The 26,720-nt window shown below is 31.3% G+C and overlaps 1 pseudogene; it reads right to left on the reverse strand.

Moving 5' to 3' along the window:
• Positions 1 to 323: 323 nt before the first annotated feature.
• LOC102807000 (guanylate cyclase soluble subunit beta-2-like) lies at positions 324 to 19,705 on the reverse strand (annotated as a pseudogene).
• Positions 19,706 to 26,720: the final 7,015 nt, after the last annotated feature.

Below are 26,720 nucleotides of genomic sequence, written 5' to 3' on the forward strand. Positions count from 1 at the left end.
TAATCCGTTCCCATTTGACCCGGACATACTGTTCTTAGGATTGTATGCCGGTATGGACAAAATGATAAGTTTATATATGCCTTTTAATGTTTTAAGCCATACAGAGTTTCTCGACCAGTTACACTTGATAATCTTTCTGAATATGGTACATGTGACCTGTCTAATTATAGTTATCATTACCTGTTTATTGAACTCTCTAACACCTCTCTCTGGATCCATATTTTCTCATGCACACATTGATAACAAATTGCATCAAACCGACCAATGTTAGTTTATATGTATATGTTGTTAGATAAGTGTATGTTAGACATAAATGCGTGGCGTCACAAAACAACACATGTCGTTGAACCGTCACGTCGATCACATTTCTCTTCAACCTTTCTTGAAGACATGGTTTCTCCACATATACTATGCCTAGACAATCTATCTTCACTGGTTCGATCTTTGAAATTCACGAGTTTAACTATTGACTGATCTTCGGTTTCACTTGAGGAGCTGCTTTCATTTCCTGTGTTACCATTTGATTTCTCTCTACTGCTTCCTTTTAAATTAACTTCACTAACATCTGTTTTTTGATTGATTTCTTCCACCACATCGCCACATTTTACAGACATCTCCACCTGATCTTGAAAACCATTTTTAGAAACATCTAGTTTGACTTGACCTGTAAAAAATAAATCGAATTAGAGGACACTTACAATACAATATTAAATATGCGGTACATCGAAATCAATAATTGCATCGGATGTATTTTCGACATATGCTTTAATACAGATGAATGCATCATATAAATCAAATGGTTAAGGCATTATGCAATTCTATGTGTTTGTATAACCGCACAAATCTTAAACTGTGTTATATATGAAACTAAATTTACCTTTATTTGATTTATCAGCCCATAGTGGAAGTATGTTATCGCTATTCTTCGATTTCACTTCAAATTGATCCCAGTCTTCGCCCATAAGTTGTAGATCAGATAGGGATGTATTTGCCATACAGAAATAAGTGAACAGTTTCCCTTTACCCTTGACCTCAATCTCGCCACGTTCTTCAAATGTGTATGCTTTATTTGATTTCAAAATCCTGTCAATATAAGGAATAGCTTAATTCACAAATAGAAGAAAAGCGGCAACATTAATCTGTTTATTTCTTCATTTATGTGAAACATCGAAGCTAAAAACATACCATCCAAATCCTGACAATTGTTGATTCATCATTAAAAACAATATAGTGAGATATAAATATTATAACGCGCACAACGCCCAGGGGAATATTTATTCAATACCATAATGGGATCACTACAACAAACACTTTGATTTGAACTCTGGAATGCGTAATTGAGCACAATTATTTATGTCCGACACGGAAAGTGTCATCGCTTGTTCGTAGTAGTCGGCCTGATTGTGAATGTGTCTGAATTAAAAAAAGGGAATAACAAAAACGAAATGGATGGTGCTAAGAGATTCAGGATGAGTTTACATTGAATCCGCCTAGTGCAAATCTTCTTTAATCAGGAGAATATTACATCTATAATAACACACAATAAGCTGTACACTTAAAAGTAATCTGAACAGATTACCACTATTTCAGATTACCACTTAGTATATTATACATTTACTAGTGAACATGACGACGCTTGTTTTTAAAATGAGAAAGGAAAACTTATCTTTCTGTAAACTCGTTATCGTCCGTATCTTACAGACACGTGCCTCAATGTAATCTTGTGAGGAATAACACTTTTATAGAAATCATTCGATTATGTCTTTAAAGTCATACTGTCGTTGCTTGTATGCTGTCATTTCGATTCATATGTACATTTTTCATAGTGTTCGCATAAACCCGTACTGCATTTTGAATAATGTATTAGACAGCATTTTAATACGATGGCGTGTTCTCTTTGGTCGTTTGGTGCCATGTGCTGATCAGTAATCAGTGCAAGAACACGAGATTATTGTTGTTTTCGTCGGCAAAAAATATGATCATGCTTTGGCGTGTTTGCTGGTGAGCCACCACTACCCGCATATTAAAATAATTTAGAGATAACCGAAAAAAAGGGCTTTGTAATGTTCATTATTGCCTGAAAATAGGCCCGGGCGGCGATGTTATGCTTATATAACTGCGCAAATCTCCGTCTTTTATTCGCAAACAAAAATTTCAATATAGCGTGCACATAGAAATGATGAACACATCTACCATGTATAAGTTTGATGACCGATATTTATTAACAGATGTAACAAATTAGTACATCACTATGAATTAGTCTACGCTACATCCTCTCCAAGTTTAATATTTGAATATGTGTGATTAGAGCTAGAGTTATGTAATGTTGAACCACTTAAGTAAATACATATTTGTATATATCTGACACAGGGTGTAATTAAGACAAGAACATATCAACGTGCTAAATGTCCCAACGAAAGATGATCTCAAGACATTTTTTAAATTCAATCATTGCGTTACTTAATCTACTGATCGTAATTTATTCATAATAATAACTTACTTATATGAGTTTGGACTTGTGTGAATTTTCCCATTGATTCCATGGCTTTCCATTCTGGACGCTGTATTAACCGTATCTCCAAATAGACAATATCGAGGCATCTTCTGGCCTACCACTCCGGCCACTACAGGACCACTGTGAATTCCAACACGAATCTATTGGAAACCCAAAAACTATTTCTATATAATATTATGTTGCGAATTTATGTAGAACGTATGTTAGATATGTTATTATTTCTTTATGTCATTTCACCGCGTATTGTAGCGACACTATTTCTTGTCGAATATCAGTGGGTCAAAGCTTTGAAGCATCTATTTCACAAATAATTGGCTCATGTGTTACAATTAGGATTATTTGACTTGTCAATACCCTGAGTTCAAATGTAGTTAGCTCCATGTACCTAGTTCGGGTATAAATATATATTTTTACTGAATATATAAAGAGCCATGTTCTTATTAGTTAGGTCAGACGATCGTATCTGGTCATATTTTATGTTAGCCACACCTCTTGTTTGATGCCGTCATATAGCATTGGTTGCCTGTCCTGGTCTGCAACAGTGTTTCAGGTATGACAGTTTTACTTATTGTTGAGTCCACGTGACTATGTATGTATGTATGTACTTTTTATTTTACTTATATCTGGGTGAGTGTGCCACAGACTAAATGAGAAGGTCATTTCCACTGGCCGAGATTCATTCACTAACGAATGCGACTTTGGGGGAACCTTGGTTAAGGTCCGCAGGTGCTTGTGTTCGACCGGGCCTGGTTGACGAGATTGGGAGATGGCCACACAGCCCTGTCATGTAGTTCCAAACAGGAAATGACTTCTGTGGCAAAATGCACTATGTGTCAGCACTAGCACTTTCAATTTGCACTTACACAAAAAAAGTCAGGAGGGACAACAGTGACATTCAATGTCCGGAACTGTCGCCTGGCACAACAAAATAAAATAAATTGTAGTCTTGTTTTGACGAAATCCAAAATGATGACAAAAGTTGACCAAATGCTGAAAGCACACACTCTCAACTGTTGCTACAATTCTAAAAAAGGGTATAGGCCCCTAATTACAATTTAACATTCAATTGAATATAATTTCATCATTTAAATTCGTTAAAATACTGGAACAAATTACAATACAAGATAACATACATCATTATTCCGTTTTCCATGTTATGAACCAGTCGTGCCTTTTGGGCTTGAATCTCAAAAAGTAACAAAAATAATAGAGGCCTAGCTCTTCATGCTTGGGTTCCCATGACAATTATCATTAAATTCAAATTTCGCTAAAAATAAGAACTTATATCACTAACACAGGAACAAATTACACTGCAAGATAACATACATCGTTATAACAATTCGAATACAATGAATATCTCATATTTTGAGTGACACATGAATATCTTCTTTAATAAAGGCACAGAACAAATGAACTTCACTGCGCACGTTTAATAAATCTGATGGGGTCACACTTACATTTGTTGTAAGGTAACTATTTCGCTCCATGCGCTAAAACTAAGGCAGTGGGCGTATCTTTAATAAATCTGATGGGGTCACACTTACATTTGCTGTGAGGTAACTATTTCGCTCCATGCGCTAAAACTAAGGCAGTGGGCGTACCTTTTCTTTATGGACGCATGGTATTGCAGTGAGTTGTGATTTACCAACATTATTTCGATTAAGAAATACAGAAATACATTTATATTTTCGGGAATGCATTGCATTGAATAATATGACTAGATTCAGGAGAAGCACATTTTTTTCACGGAAATAGTATCAATTTGAAATGACGTCTCAATTATATGCGACTTCCTATTCTTCGTTTTTTTTTTTTTTTTGCTGCATTCTGAAACTACATCTTATTGCGCAATTGGTATCATTTGATTATCATACCTGAATGGACTCGTCATTGAGTGGAGATTTCACTTTACCCACTGCTCGTAACATTCCCAGGGCAAAGTTAGCCACTCTTTCAGCATGTGTGTCATTTGGAATAGGCAGACCACCAACTACCATGTATGCATCTCCAATAGTTTCAACCTAATGCATGCATGTATAGACACAAATAGTACGTATAATATTGCGACAATGATGATGCAATACGTTGATGCCCAGATCCCAAACTATATTATTGAATTTATAAAACAGCTACTACGATTGTGTACATGATCTGAGATTTGATATACACTAATTCGCTATCATGAGAGAATAGGGCCAGGCCTTGCGCACACAACTATTATCATTCAGGTAGGCACTAGTATTTGTTAAATTATATTCAAGTTTGGTTGAACACAAGGCAATACTATTAACTAATAATAATTTTAACGCAGCTAGCAGATGATTACTATCTCCAGAAATGTATTTCAAATAATATTAGACTTAACGTTTACATTTAGGATACACAAGTGATATTTCAATGGAAATAGATTGAAAACAGGCATATTTGTATTAATGTATTTATGACCAATTTCAACATTTACATTTTAGTGAAAGACAGATGTAACAACTACTGATTGTCGTAACACTTTGAGTCTGGGTTAGTTAATTTAGCTCATCAGGCAAATTTCTAAACATCATAATAACATCTATGGTAATGCTCGAAATAATATGCGGTTACGAGGATACCTCTAAGTATGCTTAAAGACAGTTCAGCGGCAGTATTGACCGACGCGCAGCGGAGGTTGATGCGACGGCGTACTATCTTGGGAATGCCGAAATGTTTGTTTTTATTATTAGAGCATGCTTAGGGGCGTAATTATTCCATATTTGGAACTCGCATTTCCTTATATGGTAGGATGAGAATACCCCGTAAAATACCGCTGTAACTTATGGTGTAACGGTAGCAGAAGTATGAAAATAATACTATATGAATGAATATGAATAATAATATATATATTTAGTTTTTAATTTAGTTAAGCCCAACGATTAGTGTTAAAACAAGATATGTATGTAGTAGCTTCTATGCACACTACCTTATATACGTCATGTACACTTGTAAGTCTGTCAAACATCACGTACATTTCATTCAACAAGTGAACAATCTGGATTGGTTTACAAACAGCGCACATATCAGTGAACTTCACTACATCACTAAATAAAACAGTCACTTGGTCATATTCACCTGGAAAATTAGCAAAAGCAAAATGTCAGCTGAATCTGTCCAGATGGGTTACAAATTGTTATACCAATTTATGTTAAAAGTATCTCCAAAATGATATGCTTCATACTAATTCACTTCCAGTCTTGTGCTGTGAATGTATGTTATTATAAAAAGGTTGTTTCGTGTGTAATAAAATACCTGCTTCGACCTTTCTTCCCTCTCTCAAATCGTTTGCTACTTGTTGTGGTAACATTGAATGTAGCAGCATGTCGGTCTTCAATTTCTCTTCTTGTAAATCCTTCATCAACGTTCTTAACTCCTCTTTCTTCTGTTCAAGCTGCCGAGCTAGCTCAATCTCGGCAACTCGCTGCTGATTGAACAATATGAGATCTCGTGTGACGTCATGTGGTGCTATATCCGAAAAATACATGTTCCTGTCCTCAAGGTCTTGGAGCGTTGTCAGTCGAGGCGAGCAGAAAAACGCAATGCACTGTAACTTCTCCATCCAAACCATCTGACCTGATAGTAATGAATAATAAAGCAAATGTTGATGCACACGTCATCTTACACTATATATTAATATAACGTCAGTCACAGAGACCAACAGTCATACAAACTTACCATACAAATTGCACATATTCAGCATATACATATGTGTAATATCTTGACGTTAACGACAGTTTTAGTGTCAGCCATTTTTTTATTTGTTGGCGGAATAGCGTAAATGATATTATTGTGAAAGTGATGGCAAACAGTGGAATAAGTGTTTTAATGAAACAATAATTAAATTGAATAGTAACTAGTTATATACAACGTCATATATTTACCCCTGAGTGAGAGAAGCGGCTTATTCTGAAATGACAGTTCCATTTGATTTCTTTTCAGTTCAACCATGAAGATCATATTAATAAACTTTCTGAAGCTCATTATGTCAATTGGAATTTGAGGATGCTGCATAGTGATAAAGTCCTCAAGTTTCACTTTGGGACTTTTTATTCTTGGGCATAACTTCTGTAATTTAGCACCACACTGAACAATTTCCATGTCTTGGTTGAAAACAAGATGGTAAGGAAACGATATACAGAATGTTTCTGGTTCTATGAATAATTTGTCTGAGTATACTGGCTTCGATTCATCAAACAGAGGCACGTTGGACTTTCTCGTCGAACAGCTGAAGTGTGATAAATTTCCAAGAGATCCTCTCGGTGATGGTTTTGACTGCTTTATCGCTGGTAAAGGCGTGATCGCATCCACTACTTCATCGTCATTGCTAGAATCGTTGTCAGGTTCATCAGCTACCTGCAATGGAAATGGTTATATTTGGCTACCTCGTTTCAACAACCCTAACATGGAATCTCAATGTAATTCCATTATGCATAAATTTACAAAAGGCCTGACATAAACAAATACGAATACAATTAATCGAAAGCAACTTAATGGTTGTGGTGCTCAGTATTATTATGTCTCGAATAGATTATTTATTTATTTATTTATTTATTTATTTATTTATGTATTTATTTATTTATTTATTTATTTATTTATTTATTTATTTATTTATTTATTTATTTATTTATTTATTTATTTATTTATTTATAAGGGGATGATTCTCTAAAAAAACAAACATAGCTTCACAAGTAAATACATTGAGTAACGCGTGTCTGGAATGCATGACTAGGTTAAATGCTCACTACTCACTACATCTATGCGAACAATAAATGTTGTGTGTTCTTTCTTGCCTCCTTCGGTTTCTTCTCGACAGTCGAGTACATCTATCGTCACTTGCGTGTCGAATATAATATTACCAACTGCACGCACAATGCCTAGGTATAACAAAACACAAACATTAAAAACAAAATATATACGCGTTAATAAAATTAACATTAGTTTTATTAATTAGAGATATGTTGCTATTATTATGATATCGAGTATTATTCAAATTATTGTTTGTAAACAAATGTATACCTTAAACACGAAACCTAATAAAGCGTTACTACTTCATATGAGAATTTCTGTTTACAACTCTTCCAAGGTAAATTTGGATTATAACACGATCTAAATCCTACTTGGGCTTGTTGGGCTCTTATGTGATTTATCAATGCATGAACAGCTCTTTCATAAATGTGTTTTACTCTATGTTAATTTGGGTATCGCGGAAAAAAAATGGCTCAGGGGTGACGTGCAAAGGACTGTATTTCAGTTATGGCGAGAACTGGAACTTCCGAAAATGTTTCAACACAACTGATTAAGACGTTTCGATTTCGGTGAGAAGTTTATATCGACAAATACAGGAATATAAAATATGTTACATACCTAATCACAATTTCGAATTACTCTTCAATAATACTCACGGTAGAATTTATTGATTCGCTTCGGCAATTGTACTAAATTTAACATTTGTCTTTATTTCTGAAGCCCAATAAATTAGTATTATATGTCATGCCCTGTCCGATTTTTGTCAGTGCATATCGCCCTCTATTACTCGGAAATATTTGTTTGTGAAAATACCTTAATTGAAACACTGATTGAGACTAATTTTGATGTCAAAATTTACCAGATCGACGTGGCTTAGGCGTCGTTATTTTATAAGATCAATATATTTCCCGCTTCCCATCTCTCTGTTCAAAGAAGTTAGCATTGCCTCTTTTAATGAACTGTCTCGATAATCATTCTTGAAAGAGTTGACAGAACAGGCGGGGTGGGAGCCAAGAAAGAGAACAGTCAACACTTTATGTGGCAAACATAAAGATGGTCATAGCGTGTCATTGTTTATAAACAAGCGTCTACCCATGAGCCATTGCTTGTTTAGCGTGTGTTGTTATCGTCGCTTGGAACTGAATTCTCGCGCGTGCGCAGGTGACGACCCTCACGCTTTAACCCATTTTTAACACTTGACTTATCTATTGACATTGGCTGTTTATCCAACTAATTTGGCACATGGGCTGACTGATAAGCCGTTCCAAAATCACTCTGTGCACGTTTTTGACACGGATTGAAATCAGTTGCAAGCAGAAATTTGCATATCTTCGTCAAGACTTATACTGCTTCTTGGATTTCTTTGTCTCAGTACTTAATTGTGGCTTCCAGGCGAACGTTTCTAAAGACAAGTTCAAATCAGTGTTTGGCATTATCAACCCGGGTAACGGTACTCATCGCTTTATTCATGCTCGGTTGGACTCGAGTTTACAGTTGAAGAGCATCTTTAGTGCATCCATGTATTGATTATTAAAGGAGTGACTTCAATATGAATATAGTCATATACATATTCTTTAGTCATATACATATGCTTTAGTCATATACACATGCTATAGTCATATACATATTCTTTAGTCATATACATATGCTTTAGTCATATACATATGCTTTAGTCATAAACACATGCTATAGTCATATACATATTCTTTAGTCATATACATATGCTATAGTCATATACATATGCTTTAGTCATATACATATGCTATAGTCATATACATATGCTTTAGTCATATACATATGCTATAGTCATATACATATGCTTTAGCCATATACATATGCTATAGTCATATACATATGCTTTAGTCATATACATATGCTTTAGTCATATACATATGCTTTAGTTATATACATATGCTATAGTCATATACATATTCTTTAGTCATATAAATATGCTTTAGTCATATACATATGCTTTAGTCATATACATATGCTTTAGTCATATACATATGCTATAGTCATATACATATGCTATAGTCATATACATATTCTTTAGTCATATACATATGCTTTAGTCATATACATATGTTTTAGTCATATACATATGCTTTAGTCATATACATATGCTTTAGTCATATACATATGCTTTAGTCATATACATATGCTTTAGTCATATACACATGCTTTAGTCATATACACATGCTTTAATCATATACACATGCTTTAATCATATACATATGCTTTAGTCATATACATATGCTTTAGTCATATACATATGCTTTAGTCATATACATATGCTTTAGTCATATACACATGCTTTAGTCATATACACATGCTTTAATCATATACATATGCTTTAGTCATATACATATGCTTTAGTCATATACATATGCTTTAGTCATATACATATGCTTTAGTCATATGCATATGCTTTAGTCATATACATATGCTTTAGTCATATACATATGCTTTAGTCATATACATATGCTTTAGTCATATACATATTCTTTAGTCATATACATATTCTTTAGTCATATACATATTCTTTAGTCATATACATATGCTATAGTCATATACATATGCTTTAGTCATATACATATGCTTTAGTCATATACATATGCTTTAGTCATATACATATGCTATAGTCATATACATATTCTTTAGCCATATACATATTATTTAGTCATATACATATTCTTTAGTCATATACATATGCTATAGTCATATACATATGCTTTAGTCATATACATATGCTTTAGTCATTTACATATGCTTTAGTCATATACATATGCTTTAGTCATATACATATGCTTTAGTCATATACATATGCTTTAGTCATATACATATGCTTTAGTCATATACACATGCTTTAGTCATATACATATGCTTTAGTCATATACATATGCTTTAGTCATATACATATGCTTTAGTCATATACATATGCTTTAGTCATATACATATGCTTTAGTCATATACATATGCTTTAGTCATATACACATGCTTTAGTCATATACATATGCTTTAGTCATATACATATGCTTTAGTCATATACATATGCTTTAGTCATATACACATGCTTTAGTCATATACATATGCTATAGTCATATACATATGCTTTAGTCATATACATATTCTTTAGTCATATACATATGCTATAGTCATATACACATGCTTTAGTCATATACACATGCTTTAGTCATATACATATGCTATAGTCATATACATATGCTTTAGTCATATACATATTCTTTAGTCATATACATATGCTTTAGTCATATACATATGCTATAGTCATATACATATTCTTTAGTCATATACATATGCTTTAGTCATATACATATGCTTTAGTCATATACACATGCTTTAGTCATATACATATGCTTTAGTCATATACATATGCTTTAGTCATATACATATGCTTTAGTCATATACACATGCTATAGTCATATACACATGCTTTAGTCATATACATATGTTTTAGTCATATACATATGCTTTAGTCATATACATATGCTATAGTCATATACATATGCTTTAGTCATATACATATTCTTTAGTCATATACATATGCTATAGTCATATACACATGCTTTAGTCATATACACATGCTTTAGTCATATACATATGCTATAGTCATATACATATGCTTTAGTCATATACATATTCTTTAGTCATATACATATGCTATAGTCATATACATATGCTTTAGTCATATACATATGCTTTAGTCATTTACATATGCTTTAGTCATATACATATGCTTTAGTCATATACATATGCTTTAGTCATATACATATGCTTTAGTCATATACATATGCTTTAGTCATATACACATGCTTTAGTCATATACATATGCTTTAGTCATATACATATGCTTTAGTCATATACATATGCTTTAGTCATATACATATGCTTTAGTCATATACATATGCTTTAGTCATATACATATGCTTTAGTCATATACACATGCTTTAGTCATATACATATGCTTTAGTCATATACATATGCTTTAGTCATATACACATGCTTTAGTCATATACATATGCTTTAGTCATATACATATGCTTTAGTCATATACATATGCTTTAGTCATATACACATGCTTTAGTCATATACATATGCTATAATCATATACATATGCTTTAGTCATATACATATTCTTTAGTCATATACATATGCTATAGTCATATACACATGCTTTAGTCATATACACATGCTTTAGTCATATACATATGCTATAGTCATATACATATGCTTTAGTCATATACATATTCTTTAGTCATATACATATGCTTTAGTCATATACATATGCTATAGTCATATACATATTCTTTAGTCATATACATATGCTTTAGTCATATACATATGCTTTAGTCATATACACATGCTTTAGTCATATACATATGCTTTAGTCATATACATATGCTTTAGTCATATACATATGCTTTAGTCATATACACATGCTATAGTCATATACACATGCTTTAGTCATATACATATGTTTTAGTCATATACATATGCTTTAGTCATATACATATGCTTTAGTCATATACATATGCTTTAGTCATATACATATGCTTTAGTCATATACATATGCTATAGTGATATACATATTCTTTAGTCATATACATATGCTTTAGTCATATACATATTCTTTAGTCATATACATATGCTTTAGTCATATACATATGCTTTAGTCATATACACATGCTTTAGTCATATACACATGCTTTAATCATATACACATGCTTTAGTCATATACATATGCTTTAGTCATATACATATGCTTTAGTCATATACATATGCTTTAGTCATATACATATGCTTTAGTCATATACATATGCTTTAGTCATATACATATGCTTTAGTCATATACATATTCTTTAGTCATATACATATTCTTTAGTCATATACATATGCTATAGTCATATACATATGCTTTAGTCATATACATATGCTTTAGTCATATACATATGCTTTAGTCATATACATATGCTATAGTCATATACATATTCTTTAGCCATATACATATTATTTAGTCATATACATATTCTTTAGTCATATACATATGCTATAGTCATATACATATGCTTTAGTCATATACATATGCTTTAGTCATTTACATATGCTTTAGTCATATACATATGCTTTAGTCATATACATATGCTTTAGTCATATACATATGCTTTAGTCATATACACATGCTTTAGTCATATACATATGCTTTAGTCATATACATATGCTTTAGTCATATACATATGCTTTAGTCATATACATATGCTTTAGTCATATACATATGCTTTAGTCATATACATATGCCTTAGTCATATACACATGCTTTAGTCATATACATATGCTTTAGTCATATACATATGCTTTAGTCATATACATATGCTTTAGTCATATACACATGCTTTAGTCATATACATATGCTATAGTCATATACATATGCTTTAGTCATATACATATTCTTTAGTCATATACATATGCTATAGTCATATACATATGCTTTAGTCATATACACATGCTTTAGTCATATACATATGCTATAGTCATATACATATGCTTTAGTCATATACATATTCTTTAGTCATATACATATGCTTTAGTCATATACATATGCTATAGTCATATACATATTCTTTAGTCATATACATATGCTTTAGTCATATACATATGCTTTAGTCATATACACATGCTTTAGTCATATACATATGCTTTAGTCATATACATATGCTTTAGTCATATACATATGCTTTAGTCATATACATATGCTTTAGTCATATACATATGCTATAGTCATATACACATGCTTTAGTCATATACATATGTTTTAGTCATATACATATGCTTTAGTCATATACATATGCTTTAGTCATATACATATGCTTTAGTCATATACATATGCTTTAGTCATATACATATGCTATAGTGATATACATATTCTTTAGTCATATACATATGCTTTAGTCATATACATATTCTTTAGTCATATACATATGCTTTAGTCATATACATATGCTTTAGTCATATACACATGCTTTAGTCATATACACATGCTTTAGTCATATACATATGCTTTAGTCATATACATATGCTTTAGTCATATACATATGCTTTAGTCATATATATATGCTTTAGTCATATACATATGCTTTAGTCATATACATATGCTTTAGTCATATACATATGCTTTAGTCATATACATATTCTTTAGTCATATACATATTCTTTAGTCATATACATATGCTATAGTCATATACATATGCTATAGTCATATACATATGCTTTAGTCATATACATATGCTTTAGTCATATACATATGCTTTAGTCATATACATATGCTATAGTCATATACATATTCTTTAGCCATATACATATTATTTAGTCATATACATATTCTTTAGTCATATACATATGCTATAGTCATATACATATGCTTTAGTCATATACATATGCTTTAGTCATTTACATATGCTTTAGTCATATACATATGCTTTAGTCATATACATATGCTTTAGTCATATACATATGCTTTAGTCATATACATATGCTTTAGTCATATACACATGCTTTAGTCATATACATATGCTTTAGTCATATACATATGCTTTAGTCATATACATATGCTTTAGTCATATACATATGCTTTAGTCATATACACATGCTTTAGTCATATACATATGCTTTAGTCATATACACATGCTTTAGTCATATACATATGCTTTAGTCATATACACATGCTTTAGTCATATACACATGCTTTAGTCATATACATATGCTATAGTCATATACATATGCTTTAGTCATATACATGATCTTTAGTCATATACATATGCTATAGTCATATACATATGCTTTAGTCATATACACATGCTTTAGTCATATACATATGCTATAGTCATATACATATGCTTTAGTCATATACATATTCTTTAGTCATATACATATGCTTTAGTCATATACATATTCTTTAGCCATATACATATTATTTAGTCATATACATATTCTTTAGTCATATACATATGCTTTAGTCATATACATATGCTTTAGTCATATACATATGCTTTAGTCATATACATATGCTTTAGTCATATACACATGCTTTAGTCATATACATATGCTTTAGTCATATACATATGCTTTAGTCATATACATATGCTTTAGTCATATACATATGCTTTAGTCATATACATATGCTTTAGTCATATACATATGCTTTAGTCATATACATATGCTTTAGTCATATACATATGCTTTAGTCATATACATATGCTTTAGTCATATACATATGCTTTAGTCATATACACATGCTTTAGTCATATACATATGCTATAGTCATATACATATGCTTTAGTCATATACACATGCTTTAGTCATATACATATGCTATAGTCATATACATATGCTTTAGTCATATACATATTCTTTAGTCATATACATATGCTATAGTCATATACACATGCTTTAGTCATATACATATGTTTTAGTCATATACATATGCTTTAGTCATATACATATGCTTTAGTCATATACATATGCTTTAGTCATATACATATGCTTTAGTCATATACATATGCTATAGTGATATACATATTCTTTAGTCATATACACATGCTTTAGTCATATACATATGCTATAGTCATATACATATGCTTTAGTCATATACATATTCTTTAGTCATATACATATGCTATAGTCATATACATATGCTTTAGTCATATACACATGCTTTAGTCATATACATATGCTATAGTCATATACATATGCTTTAGTCATATACATATTCTTTAGTCATATACATATGCTTTAGTCATATACATATGCTATAGTCATATACATATTCTTTAGTCATATACATATGCTTTAGTCATATACATATGCTTTAGTCATATACACATGCTTTAGTCATATACATATGCTTTAGTCATATACATATGCTTTAGTCATATACATATGCTTTAGTCATATACATATGCTTTAGTCATATACATATGCTATAGTCATATACACATGCTTTAGTCATATACATATGTTTTAGTCATATACATATGCTTTAGTCATATACATATGCTTTAGTCATATACATATGCTTTAGTCATATACATATGCTTTAGTCATATACATATGCTATAGTGATATACATATTCTTTAGTCATATACATATGCTTTAGTCATATACATATTCTTTAGTCATATACATATGCTTTAGTCATATACATATGCTTTAGTCATATACACATGCTTTAGTCATATACACATGCTTTAGTCATATACATATGCTTTAGTCATATACATATGCTTTAGTCATATACATATGCTTTAGTCATATATATATGCTTTAGTCATATATATATGCTTTAGTCATATACATATGCTTTAGTCATATACATATGCTTTAGTCATATACATATGCTTTAGTCATATACATATTCTTTAGTCATATACATATGCTATAGTCATATACATATGCTATAGTCATATACATATGCTTTAGTCATATACATATGCTTTAGTCATATACATATGCTTTAGTCATATACATATGCTAGAGTCATATACATATTCTTTAGCCATATACATATTATTTAGTCATATACATATTATTTAGTCATATACATATTCTTTAGTCATATACATATGCTATAGTCATATACATATGCTTTAGTCATTTACATATGCTTTAGTCATATACATATGCTTTAGTCATATACATATGCTTTAGTCATATACATATGCTTTAGTCATATACATATGCTTTAGTCATATACACATGCTTTAGTCATATACATATGCTTTAGTCATATACATATGCTTTAGTCATATACATATGCTTTAGTCATATACATATGCTTTAGTCATATACATATGCTTTAGTCATATACACATGCTTTAGTCATATACATATGCTTTAGTCATATACACATGCTTTAGTCATATACACATGCTTTAGTCATATACATATGCTATAGTCATATACATATGCTTTAGTCATATACATATTCTTTAGTCATATACATATGCTATAGTCATATACATATGCTTTAGTCATATACACATGCTTTAGTCATATACATATGCTATAGTCATATACATATGCTTTAGTCATATACATATTCTTTAGTCATATACATATGCTTTAGTCATATACATATGCTATAGTCATATACATATTCTTTAGTCATATACATATGCTTTAGTCATATACATATGCTTTAGTCATATACACATGCTATAGTCATATACATATGCTTTAGTCATATACATATGCTTTAGTCATATACATATGCTTTAGTCATATACATATGCTTTAGTCATATACATATGCTATAGTCATATACACATGCTTTAGTCATATACATATGTTTTAGTCATATACATATGCTTTAGTCATATACATATGCTTTAGTCATATACATATGCTTTAGTCATATACATATGCTTTAGTCATATACATATGCTATAGTGATATACATATTCTTTAGTCATATACATATGCTTTAGTCATATACATATTCTTTAGTCATATACATATGCTTTAGTCATATACATATGCTTTAGTCATATACACATGCTTTAGTCATATACACATGCTTTAATCATATACACATGCTTTAATCATATACATATGCTTTAGTCATATACATATGCTTTAGTCATATACATATGCTTTAGTCATATATATATGCTTTAGTCATATACATATGCTTTAGTCATATACATATGCTATAGTCATATACATATGCTTTAGTCATATACATATGCTTTAGTCATATACATATGCTTTAGTCATATACACATGCTTTAGTCATATACACATGCTTTAGTCATATACATATGCTTTAGTCATATACATATGCTTTAGTCATATACATATGCTTTAGTCATATATATATGCTTTAGTCATATATATATGCTTTAGTCATATACATATGCTTTAGTCATATACATATGCTTTAGTCATATACATATGCTTTAGTCATATACATATGCTTTAGTCATATACATATGCTATAGTCATATACATATGCTATAGTCATATACATATGCTTTAGTCATATACATATGCTTTAGTCATATACATATGCTATAGTCATATACATATTCTTTAGCCATATACATATTATTTAGTCATATACATATTATTTAGTCATATACATATTCTTTAGTCATATACATATGCTATAGTCATATACATATGCTTTAGTCATTTACATATGCTTTAGTCATATACATATGCTTTAGTCATATACATATGCTTTAGTCATATACATATGCTTTAGTCATATACATATGCTTTAGTCATATACACATGCTTTAGTCATATACATATGCTTTAGTCATATACATATGCTTTAGTCATATACATATGCTTTAGTCATATACATATGCTATAGTCATATACATATTCTTTAGTCATATACATATGCTTTAGTCATATACATATGCTTTAGTCATATACACATGCTATAGTCATATACATATGCTTTAGTCATATACATATGCTTTAGTCATATACATATGCTTTAGTCATATACATATGCTTTAGTCATATACATATGCTATAGTCATATACACATGCTTTAGTCATATACATATGTTTTAGTCATATACATATGCTTTAGTCATATACATATGCTTTAGTCATATACATATGCTTTAGTCATATACATATGCTTTAGTCGTATACATATGCTATAGTGATATACATATTCTTTAGTCATATACATATGCTTTAGTCATATACATATTCTTTAGTCATATACATATGCTTTAGTCATATACATATGCTTTAGTCATATACACATGCTTTAGTCATATACACATGCTTTAATCATATACACATGCTTTAATCATATACATATGCTTTAGTCATATACATATGCTTTAGTCATATACATATGCTTTAGTCATATATATATGCTTTAGTCATATACATATGCTTTAGTCATATACATATGCTATAGTCATATACATATGCTTTAGTCATATACATATGCTTTAGTCATATACATATGCTTTAGTCATATACATAGTACACTATTTTGTATTATGCACTTATGCCTTATGTATAGAGTTATTGTTTTATAACAACTACACTTTCCAATAATATATTTCAACTGTTACCGAATCTCAATGAAGACTACTTGCATTCTGACATACTTGAGAAATAGATTTTGGTGGTCAATGTCAACGTTCTATCGTTATAGCAGTGTTTTCCAGAACTTAACAATCATTCATTCCCTACAATAATATCAACTAATTGTCATCTGCTAAAATGAATAATTTCCCGTGAACGCTATAGAATATTAAAAATTCAATTTTCCTTTTTAGTTTATGATAGGCTTAACTTGTGCAAATTTAGTATTGAAAGCGTTACTGCTGATTACTTTGCCTATTGACTTATACTCGTTATCTCGTTTCTTCTATGCGAGATGCAACGCGATTATTTGCGATTTTAAATTTGCGTCCTTAGCTGTTAAATGTCCTTTATTTTCTGTATTTTGTGATATTCCGTATTGTGCATTTATGTGGTCTAATTTTACACTCGCATGTGTTTCGTAAATTATCTGGGTATTCACATTCTGTTATACTGAGTAATAGGGCAATGTTTGTAAATTTTTATATTCGACCTTTTGATGAAATTCATCGGAAAAAGACATTTAGATTTATTATTAGACTGCGCCTTTCAACTTACCCCTTTGAAACAACAACACTGTACATACATATGGAAATTATGGGAGAAAAGAGTTTTTTGACTTGTATTTGTTTTGCTATGAATTGTTATGATCGGAAATAATAATAATAATAATAATAATAATAATAATAATAATAATAATAATAATAATAATAATGAACTGTCATATATAATACTGAAATGTCATATCACTCATCCCCACAAAAAGGCTCAGGTAATTTATTTAAATTGACGTAACATGATATGAACAAGCTCTTGTTTTAGATGTAGTAGGGATGGGCGATATTTATATCCGGTCGTCTACTGTCATTCCAACCACTGCCATGATTGTTGCTATGGCAAAATGAGGTACATGCGTATCAATTTGAACAATTGTAAATTGAACTATTTTGCGCAATGTGGTCACATTTACGTGTGCTGAGAATCAGAGACAGGTCATTCCTATTGTGTTACTGTATATTGCGTGCATTCTGTCTTAACAGTATCCGTATTTAATTTATTACGACGTATACGAACTGATTGAAGCAAGACTTACCTATAACAACCCCTTTCATTCCTCTTCTGTTGGAATAATAATGAAGCATAATTGTTCCATCTTCCAGGTTCTCAACTCTAAACGACGGTACCGTCATTTTAGGGTACGATGTTTTCATATAAACACTATGAAGATAATCTAAATTAGCAATGAACTCAGACATAGATGATCCAAGAGCACGTATCATTGAGTCGAATCCAGCACGCATACACCATATTACCCAGAACTCTCCAAAAAGTTCCCAGACAACGTCTTCGGACACATCTATATGAATATATGAACATTTTACACGTGCGTAAACGTACAATTCCACAATTGTACCGAAAATGATGATTTTATCCATCGAAGTAGATTAATTCAATCATAGTCGTATATTTTAAAGAAACATATATTTCATATTTTAAAGTTATTGAATATACAACCCGGGACTGATACTGATTGTTAAACATAAATCAGTAGACAACACATAAACGAATGACAAACAAAGTTAAGAAGTGAAAATCATGTATATGGATCGAAGCCATCATGATTTCGAATGTTAAAAATAATTAAATTATATTATTCAATATGTGACCACCAATAGTCGTCTACTGCTGTGAATATATTTCCATTCGATACATGTGGTTGCTTACTGCTTTATGTAAAACAAAAACGGGATTAATCGTTTGTGAACACTCAGTTTATGTAAAATTATAAAGGGGTTATGTATAGTGAAATATTTCTGTGTGTTTATATGGAATTAATATTGGGTCACATTTTTTGAGTAAGATATACCAGATCATCAACGATTAAAGTATGGTAAGAAGACATAGAACTTACAGAGTGAAAATACTGTGGTTACTTGGTTGCTATATTTATGTCAACTAATGTAGATTTATATCGACCTACATAAAAACTGTATACATAAAATTAACTAGAATCCAAATAACAATATTCAATAATTAAACATAAAAATAAATTGTAATTGTTGTTTTTTTACGATAACTCAAATGGTGAGTTAAAAACTGTATACTTTTCATTATAAAAGAAAAAAAACAGAGAATTCGACGAAGATGTGCGAAATACTGATTGAGATGCAGTAGATCTCTTTTTTTCCATACTGCCTTACAATTTAACTACAGATTAACTATTTAAAAGCATTGCATAGCTTTAATGTCGACAGATTTCTTCAAAATGTAAGTGCTTGTGACTGCTCTTCCTTCATATATGCCCCTGTTGGTAATGTTATTACACAGTTGAAAAATGTGCCATACATTGTGCTAAGTGATATGAGATAGAGCTGAATACTTTGTATTTAATAAATCTCTATGTATTAAATGTTTGACAACACAAACGAATATTTAAATTATAACAAAGCGCAAAGCGTCGGTCCTAACAATATTCGATTGTAATATTATTTTTGTGAACTACTCATCAATATTGCTAATTGCTAGTTGAAATGACAGAGAGTCTGGTGCCAATTAGTTGAACATAAAATGATTTTTTTTTATTTCACACTGTCATGGAATATCGATCAATTGTTTACCATTATTAACTTCAAAATTGCATATCGATTATATGTACTGTTTTGCAACAAGCTAATATAAACATAACACATTCGCAAGTTCATGTGTATATTTTCTGAATTATTATTCAGTCCTTCGGAAAATCGGTGGATTTCACAGTACCTCGAATACAGTGTGTTCGGTAATAATCACGTGACTTCCGGGATCAACACGTTTTGGGTTCTACAGCACAAACCACACATAGTGCATGATGTTTTGCACAGAATGGCAAAATAAAACGCAATTAATCGTCAGTTCAGCCATCATAAAAGTAGAGTCAGGTCTGCCATTCTGTGTGTAGTGTATCTTCACCGAATAAAATTTTAGAAATGCTGTATTCAATGTCTTTTTGACGTTAAATGTGTAATTACTATTCAAACTTTGTGTTGTATATTTGTACACGTCACATAATATAGCACTTTTTTATGCCTGAATACGAGATTATTTTTATTTCACGTTTATCAGCGACTAAACATAGTTGAACTCTATCTAAGTTATAATAAGACATTTGCACAAATTTTTGACATCTTACAAATTGATACCTGATTAAACACACTCGGATGATGATTCTCGACCAATTCTTCGATTGTGTTATGCAAATGTTGACTATGTCAAACTTTTCCCGTGATGCAATGTGTTGCCCTGCGTTCTTTAGATATCAGTTTTATAGCGACGTGTGCATCGCGTATAAAATACATTGTATGTTTTCGCAGACACATGAACAACACTCGTGATTACCGCCTGTGGCTCGGATTGATACGGTACTCCGGCGGTAAACAGTCGTGTCGACTGACGTCACTCTAAGATAAAGTATCATGGGATTATACATAAATAACAACTTTAAAATAGAATTTTCCTGATGTCTTTGTGCATCAGTTAACTCACCTAGTGTCTGAGCGGCGGATGCCACTAAGGCATATGTCGCGTGATCAGGATATTGATTGTAGTTGATAAACTGGTCATCTACTTTAGCGTGGTTTCTATGGATAATGGATTATATTTGGCGTATTAGTGGAACTTAATGCGAATTATAAAATAAATCTGGAAAAGTGCGTTTTATTATTTTTCATATACAAATTATTATAGTAAATACACATTTTAGAGATTTTCACTTCTGAATTAGAAGCATGATAACAAATACCACAAAACACACATTGATATCATTCATAATTTTTCGTTTTCGTACTCTCAATGCGACATTATTTCTATATATTACAAATATTACATTTATAATGGTTAGTAAGAAGGCGGCCCTACAACAGAAGACAAGACATGATGAAAAACGATGTCACATCAATAATCCAGACGATGGTGAATCATTTGCGTGGTGATTCGGCTGTCAATTATTTCTATACTAAGTAAATTATTCTTTGTAGCAGACGCCAAAGTAATTCAGCCTATACCCCGCAGTTATTGGTCTCATAACGCTATTACAAAATGCTAAGTGAGCTGTGCAATAATTCCCTATGCTAAGTCATATATGTACTAGTTTCAGCTATAGTTCCTAGTACATTGCGACGTCGTAGCTGATATCCGTAGCAAATTCATGTTATCCTGAAAGTACATCATTTTGCTGCAATGTTGTGGGACTCACTTTTTTTTAAAAAAAAACCCATTACCTAACTGTTTGATCAAAAACATTTTTTTAGGATAAAACATTCGAATTCGATGACAAAACTCGATTCGTTTCGATAATAGTTGCACAAGAGGTGACCAAATGTTGGAGCGCCCGTGTGTCATCTTATGTCATAAATTCAAAAGAGTTGCATTTTTTTATAATCTATTTTATAAAGTATGTGATTAAACGATTAAAGGCTTAACATGGCACGTATAGATAAATTATTCAACAGATATGTAAATCTGTTTCAACCAATTTCCCTTATCATTCACACACACCGTTGTCCTACCTTATTTTTTCCCATACTTCTTCACCATATCTTTCAAGCACTAGTTCCTTTATACAAATATTGATGATTCCATACTGAAAATAAGGGTAACGGCATGGATATTAACATTATGATTCAAGAAACCATCCCATCTTACTTGCTGCCAAAATTAAACCTGGTTGTTGTCAGTAATAAAGTAGTTTTGATTTGTAGACGATGTCTGATTTTGATCTGAGTTTATTTCATTATGGCTTGCTACCCGCCAACAACCGAGCCATCTGGGAATGTTGTGACAGAAAGCCATCGAGGATAGAAGATATTTTCACGCATAATACGGAGTATTATGCAGTCATATTTTTTACGCGGCATAATGAGTAAATACAACCTTCATTTCAAACAAACGCTGGGCGGAGCATGCAGGTCTGTTATTATTACATGCGCTCCAGGATTTTGCAAAATATTTATAAAAAAGTTGTAAATACTTTGTATGAAATGTTCGGATCAGTGTACGCAATAAAGTGATCTACATAATTCTGGCCAATGATAGGTTAATTCGGATTTACACACTAGTTAATGAACGTACGCGAAATTGCTTCAAACTCAATCACAAGCAGGCCCCTAAATGTTAACTAACATATTACTATGGTTACCTTACAACCACTCACCCATTATTCATGTGTTACTGCCCATCAAATACGTCCAGCAATTTACATCAAAATGTTTAATATACTGAACGCAAACTACGTAACCGATATCTGGTATGATTAATTATATGAAAACACAAAACAAACAGATCGAATTGTCTGCAATCTAAAATCAAAGACACTTTTCAATGCTGCAGTACACGTGCGTATCAGAAATACTGAGACAAATGTGCGGACAGAGACACATCTGGATGCCGATATATGACATGATTAATTGTGCAAACACGAAACATGTCTCAAAAGCAGATCTGATTGCTTGAAATCCAAAACCAAGGACATTGTACATTCTGTTACAGAATAAGTCCATATTAGATTGGAAATACTGAGACAATGTTTTTCCCTGACATACATCTGGATGCGGATATCTGGCATGATTAATTATCCTAAAGAGTGCAAGCACAAAGCATGTTTCAACAGCAGATCGGATTGACTTAATCCACTAACCTAGGACATATTCCATTATGCTACATTATGTGAATATCAGTCTAGAAATGCTGAGACACATTATGTGAATATCAGTCTAGAAATGCTGAGATACATTCTTTGACAAACTCTCATTCAATATTGGCCACTATAGTAATATACTTTTATAGTGAAGTGTGGAGACAATCATAAATCTTATATGATTGGAATAAATTCCTAATACTTTGCAGACTATTTTATAAATCATAGCCGTTAAAGTACCTCTATTATTATGTCCCAACTCCGCTCCTCAAACACATGGACTGTGGTCACGAAATAAATAAATATAAATTAAGTACATATATACTCATTGTATGTGATTGTGTTAAATGTGTGGCTCTAGAATAATATAAGTGTGAAAAGGTTCATTTAAAAACTCCGTTTTGAAAAACGACCATTATGGTCTCATTTAAATTAGGCACATTAGCTATTTAATAGAAACGAGTTCTAGTGTTGAAGCACGGAAGCACTTTAGAAGTTGCTTGGATAATATTTATATTTTATATTCATTTTTGGAATTTGGGTTTTTTAACATCAATTTAGGTATCAAATGTGTTGTTAAGATCGGGTCAAATTGAGGCTGTACCTCTAAGAAATTGAATATAATTTAGGTTTATTGTATTAAAAATATATAATGTTCTGTTGATTCAATATTAGGCCGATTTTGGTAGGTTTTCAAGCCGGTCAATAATATGAATATTAAACCATGTGGAATATTCCGTCTGGTACTTCAAATGGATTTTTTTTTTTAAATTTAATGATGGTGATGATAATGATCGCACGATATATGTATGGCGTCATTGTGTTTTCATATTACTGGCTAGAAATTCCATGCTATGCAACTCTGTCTAATTTCGATGACATGAACCAATAGCAACAAAACGGGAAATGAGTGACAGTGAAATCATAGTTATTTTCATTTGGTTTATTTGGTTGGGAAATTCAATTTTGGTTTCATACAGAACGTTATAGGTTCATTTTTTCTTTGGATCTTACCACACATGCGCTATGTTCATTGACCAGTTTGTGTGTGCGCAGCGTGTTATAAAAGTCTGCAATGCAAACGCCGTCATAAAACTTATATTGAACTACCCACAGGACATTCTCCGTCGTTCTTAGTGTGATTTTATGTTAACCGAATAACAGCAACAGAACTTAGGATACAAAATAACATAGAATAAAAAGTGTGTTGTCACCCTAGAAAAATTTACTTTTCATTTGTATTTAATAAATCTTAAATAACACATACGTAGATATGGCAAAGAATCGCATATTGTACTACATTAAAATCGTTTTACACTTCATACATTTATTAATTTAGCTATAAAAAATATAAACCCCACTGTTTTAATTTGCTTTCAACCTAATGTTGCGATTGCTTTGGCTCATTTTATCATGTCTTCGTGAGTTACTACAGCTAACATTACTACACACGCTTGTGTAATGTGTAACGTATGACCAAATGAATTTGCATTATGTCTCTCTTCCTTGTCGTGCCACAAAACACAACTAGAACAAAGTACTTGGTTACAAATAAACACTCGCCGAATCGCTACAAGAATATGTTCAGTAGGATCTTTATTAACTGATACATGGCCTTCTTTGGCGCAGTGATCGTGGCGTAGAGATTGACGTGATCGTAACTTCAAATCCTCTATTTCATATTGTAATGTTATAACATTCTTTTTAAATAATTGTATCCAAATTGTATACGCAATCTTCCTTTTTAATTCAACCATGTCATATCTTTATTTTTTAATCGAAAACGCTCACTGCAGCTGCTCCATATAGAACTGGCGTGAAATACAAAATTACAATAAGCTATGGACTGTCAGTTCGCATTATGATTATATTAAAACGTACATTCTAGTAATCCTTAACAACATGTAATAAGGAACATAAATGCTGGTTATAAATATATATATATATGGGTTATCTGATCTCACTTTAAACACGTATTGATATGTTTATAAAAACATACAAAAACACACTACTTCAGATGACATATTACATGGCTGTATATTATATTATCACAGATTACAGTTTTGAAATTCTGGAAAATAGTGAACACTGTGACAACATAATAACGGAAATCATTATCAGCTTTGAGTCACTGTGTCGACGTTATGAGTGAATCTATTATGGGGCTGTCTATATGAATTCTTACAATAGCTAGAACTATAGAAATATCGTCATTACATTACAACCATCACAACATGAGGAAAAACGTCATAACTATTTAGAACACTATTTTCACTTTATCTAGCTGCTGATCAATACATACATACGTATATACGTACATGTATTCATTTTGTAATACCAAACACAAGATGCATATTGTATCGATTACACGTAGTACACTGTATTGATCATATTGTTGAATTGAAAACGAATGTCATATCAAGGACATCGTAAACTACCGTAACCAACAAGACAGCACTTTGTGTAGCAAAAAAAGGTGGAAAATAGTTCATATCTCGCATGCACACTAGCGATAACACTGAAAATACACTACAACTTAAATGAACTTGGTACATTGAATTGGCATGATGGAATGGCATCTGCCTGCCGTGTCGATGCGTTTGCCGTAATCGCGAGTGCGCATA

This window comes from Saccoglossus kowalevskii, chromosome 5 (genome assembly GCF_978046115.1).
Source record: "Saccoglossus kowalevskii chromosome 5, keSacKowa6.1, whole genome shotgun sequence".
NCBI lineage: Eukaryota > Metazoa > Hemichordata > Enteropneusta > Harrimaniidae > Saccoglossus > Saccoglossus kowalevskii.